A 4,972-nucleotide genomic window follows, 5' to 3' on the forward strand; every position below is an offset into this window, starting at 1 on the left:
GCTGAAAATACTCTTATTTACAGGAATACATTTATTTTATTTATGTAGTTAAAACCCTGTCACAATCTGAAGAACGTCACCTGTATATCTTGAAGTGAAATGCTTTTTAAAAAGAGAGAACTCTTTATTTTCTCACAGGCCATGTGTATAGGAACCCTTTCATAGCTACACCAACATTTATCTGTTTGGTAGTTCCCCAAAAGATAACTAAATAAAAATAAACAAATATGAAGAGACTAGAAGTTATTTTTATTTACAGAAGCGAATTGTCATACTTGCAACGTAAAACATTTTATTCAGAATCCCAGCATTACATTTACTTAAATGAAGCAGTTTCAAATGCTTGGTTTTAATAAACAATAGATTTATTCACATCCTATATTCACATCTCATATATTGTACAAATTATATTGAAAATGTATCTAAAATAAAATTCCCAAAATAAGAAACCTGAACTAGTGTTGTGCCAAAACTCCCCCTCCATGGACACGGAACTATTGACGATTCATGTCCACACCAGGTTTTGGGGTGGGGGGTAATTACAGCTGCTCCAGGGGTGGGAGAATTTATAAAACCATTTTCAGAGTACACTTATCTAGTTTATATGAAGTGCTGATGGTTGTTTGTTTCTTGCCTTTAGAGTTGAAATTGGCTCATAGTGGCCATAAGGCTCTTCACTTCCTCCTGACTGCTTTTTTCTGGATGATACCCATGGGAAATAGGTGGCATTGAGTGGTGTTTCAAGGGTTGGGGCTTGGCGCTTACCTTACTCCCAAACCACTGAGTCAGTTGAGAAAAATACCACATATCGTTGGCGAATGAGAGGCCCAGGAGAATCAACCAAAGGCCTTTCTTGTCCAGCCAGCATTCTCGTTTCCATGGTGGCCAGCCAGATGCCTATGGCAAGCCAACAACCAGGGCATGAGTGCCACAGCTTCCTCATGCTCATGTTCCTAAGCAACTGGTATTCAGAGGCATACTTCCTCTGATACTGGAGGTACCAGAGGTAGTAAATAACCATCATGACTTGCAGTCTTTGATAGCCTTACCCTCCATAAATTTACCAGTAGATCCAGGTCTACCTTCTACCCACTCTTGCTGTAGGGAAGGTATCATAACAGTTATTCCTAAAAGCAACACACATTCCTAAAAGCAACACGCAATCAAAAAGGGACACAGAGTCAGTGTGGTGTAGTGGCTAGAGTGTTGGGCTAGGAGCTGGGAGATCCAGGTTCTAGTCCCCACTCGGCCATGGAAGCTCACTGGGTGACTTTGGGCTAGTCAGAGACTCTCAGCCCAACCCACCTCATAGGGTTGTTGTTGTGAGGATAAAATGGAGAGGAGGAGGATAATGTAAGCCGCCTTGGGTTCCTTGCAAGAGGAAAAAAGGCGGGGTATATATAAATAAATAAATATAACATTCCCTTTGATGAGCTGTTTCTCTTTGTCCTGGGCACCATAAGAACTGCATACCTTGTCCATCATGAGGATGGTGGGTACTTGCCACAGGGCCTTTTCAGTGGTGGCTCCACAGTTCTGGAACTCCCCTCCCAAGAAGCTCTATCAAATCCCCTCTCTTCCAGTGTTTAGATGTGGAATGAAGGATTGTTCCTTTCTTTTATTCTGTAGAGCCTGTTAGAATTTTTTATATTCTATAGGGTCTTTTGGATTGCTTCTATATTGGCTAGGGATGTACGAAAGTTACTTAACGTTTCGCGGATCTGCTTCGCGGTGGGGAGGGGAGGCGCTCCGTCCCTCCCCCCGGAGTCCTGCCCGGCCGGCTCCGCTCCACGGGGATTCCGCAGATCCGCCGGCCAGCTCCACCAGCAGCCGGACATCCGGCTACTGGCTAGCAGGGACACAAACGGCGGCTGCCGTAGCCGCCGCCGTTTGCATCCCTGTACTCAACCGTGATAGGCTACGTAAAGACTTACATAGCCTGTCACGTCTGGGTTAAAAAAAAACACGCGTACGCAAATGGCGGCAGCTACGGCCACCACCATTTGCGTTCCTTATTTTCGCCGTCTTAGTTTACGTAAATATTTACGTAGACTATTACGGCGAAAATAAAGGGGAAAGCAAATAGCGTAGTGGGCACTATTTGCGTTCCTTTTTGATTCGCTGTTTTAGCCTACGTAAATATTTACGTAGACTAAGACGGTGAATCAAAAAGGGACGCAAATAGCACCCACTACACTATTTGCATTCCCCTTTATTTTCGCCGTAATAGTCTATGTAAATATTTACGTAGACCAAGATGGCGAAAAATAAGGAACGCAAATGGTGGCGGCCGTAGCCGCCGCCATTTGCGTACACGTCGGTTTTTTTTAACCCAGACATGATAGGCTACGTAAAGACTTACGTAGCCTATCACATCTATGTAAAAAAACCCCACACAAACGACCAGACTGTAAATGGTGGTGGCGGTCGGTCAGAAGACCAGCCGCCGCCGCCGCTGAAGCCGCCGCCATCCGGAACATCCGCCCCAGGTAAGTCTCATCCCATGGGGGATCTGTGGGGGGGGGCAGCAGGCTGTTCCACCACAGATTTTGGGTGGCCAAATGCACTGGCATTCGGCCTCTCCGAGATCCGTAGCGGAATTCTCTGACATCCCTAATACCGGCTCACATATTTTCTTGTTGTGTTTTCCTGTTGCTTTTCATCTATATGCTGTGGGTTTCAGTGGGTTTCTTACACTGTTATTGTATTATGAGCCAGCTTGGAAGAATCTTATTTTTAAAGGTCACTTATAAACAACTCAATGAATACCTCTAGTTATTCCTGCTTGCAAAGCATCTCTACGTATGTTTCTCTGAATGTCAAACAAATGTTTCACTCACATTGACCTGGTTCGCACATAATGACAACCCAGAGTATGCAGTCCTTGCAGTCCAGGGGACTCGTAAGAGTCTTCTCCAGCACCACAGTTCAAAAGCATCAATTCTTCGGCGCTCAGCCTTCCTTATAGTCCAGCTCTCACAGCCATACATTACTACTGGGAAAACCATAGCTTTGATTAGACGGACCTTTGTCGGCAAGGTGATGTTTCTGCTTCTTACTATGCTGTCTAGGTTGGCCATAGCTTTCCTCCCAAGGAGCAAGCGTCTTTTAATTTCATGGCTACAGTCACCGTCTGTGGTGATCTTGGAGCCCAAGACAGTAAAATCTGTCACTGCTTCCATTTCTTCCCCTTCTATATGCCAGGAAGTGATAGGGCCAGATGCCATGATCTTAGTTTTTTTAATGTTGAGTTTCAAACCAGCTTTTGCACTCTCCTCTTTCACCCTCAACAAGAGGCTCTTTAGATCCTCTTCACTTTCTGCCATTAGGGTGGTATCGTCCGCATATCGGAGGTTGTTGATAATTCTCCCAGCAATCTTAATTCCGACCTCTGATTCATCCAACCCGGCATTTCTCATGATGTACTCTGCATATAAGTTAAATAAGCAGGGTGACAATATGCAGCCTTGTCGTACTCCTTTCCCAATTTTGAACCACTCAGTTGTTCCATGTCCGGTTCTTACTGTTGCTTCTTGACCCTCGTACAGGTTTCTCAGGAGACAGGTAAGGTGGTCTGGTACTCCCATCACTTTAAGAATTTGCCACAGTTTGTTGTGATCCACACAATCAAAGGCTTTAGCGTAGTCAATGAAGCAGAAATAGACGTTTTTCTGGAATTCTCTTGCTTTCTCCATGATGCAGCGAATGTTGGCGATTTGATCTCTAGTTCCTCTGCTTCTTCGAAACCCAGCTTGTACTTCCGGTAGTTCTCTGTTCGCTTACTGCTGAAGCCTAGCTTGTAGGATTTTGAGCATCACCTTGCTGACATGTGAAATGAGCGCAATTGTGCGGTAGTTTGAACACTCTTTGGCGTTGCCCTTCTTTGGAAATGGAATGTAAACTGACCTTTTCCAGTCTTGTGGCCACTGTTGAGTGTTCCAAATTTGTTGGCATATTGAGTGCAGCACTTTAACAGCATCATCTTTTAGGATTTTAAATAGCTCAGCTGGAATACTGTCATCTCCGCTAGCTTTGTTGTTACTAATGCTTCCTAAGGCCCACTTGACTTCACTCTCGAGGATGTCCGGCTCAAGTTCAGTGACCACACTATCATGGCTATCAAGGACATTACTATCATGGCTATCAAGGACATTAAGATCTTTCCTGTATAGTTCTTCTGTGTATTCTTTCCACCTCTTCTTAATCTCATCTGCTTCTGTGAGGTCCCTGCCTTCTTTGTCCTTTATCATGCCCGTCTTTGCACAAAACGTTCCCTTGAGATCTCCGATTTTCTTGACGAGATCTCTAGTCTTTCCCTTTCTGTTGTTTTCCTCGATTTCCTTGCATTGTTCATTTAAGAAGGCCTTCTTGTCTCTCCTTGCTATTCTCTGGAACTCAGCATTCAGTTGGATATATCTTCCCCTTTCTCCCTTGCTTTTTGCTTCCCTTCTTTCCTCAGCTACTTGTAAAGCTTCATCAGACAGCCACTTGGCTTTCTTGCATTTCTTTTTCTTTGGGATGGATTTCGTTGCTGCCTCCTGAACAATGTTACGGACCTCCGTCCATAGTTCCTCAGGCACTCTGTCTATCAGGTCTAATCCCTGAAATCTATTCCTCACCTCCACTGTATATTCATAAGGGATATGATTGAGGTCATACCTGAATGGTTTAGTGGTTTTCCCTACGTTCTTCAATTTCAGCCGAAATTTTGCAAGAAGCAGCTCATGATCTGAGCCACAGTCAGCTCCAGGTCTTGTTTTTACTGACTGTATGGAGCTTCTCCATCTTTGGCTGCAAAGGACATAATCAATCTGATTTCGATATTGACCATCTGGTGACGTCCATGTGTAGAGTCGTCTCTTGTGCTGTTGGAAAAGACTGTTTGCTATGATCAGCGTGTTCTCTTGGCAAAACTCTATTAGCTTTTGTCCTGCTTCATTTTGTACACCAAGGCCATGCCATCACCCTTAAT

Source organism: Heloderma suspectum, chromosome 2 (genome assembly GCF_057233095.1).
Source record: "Heloderma suspectum isolate Gila_16-S chromosome 2, 16-S_ref, whole genome shotgun sequence".
Taxonomy (NCBI): domain Eukaryota; kingdom Metazoa; phylum Chordata; class Lepidosauria; order Squamata; family Helodermatidae; genus Heloderma; species Heloderma suspectum.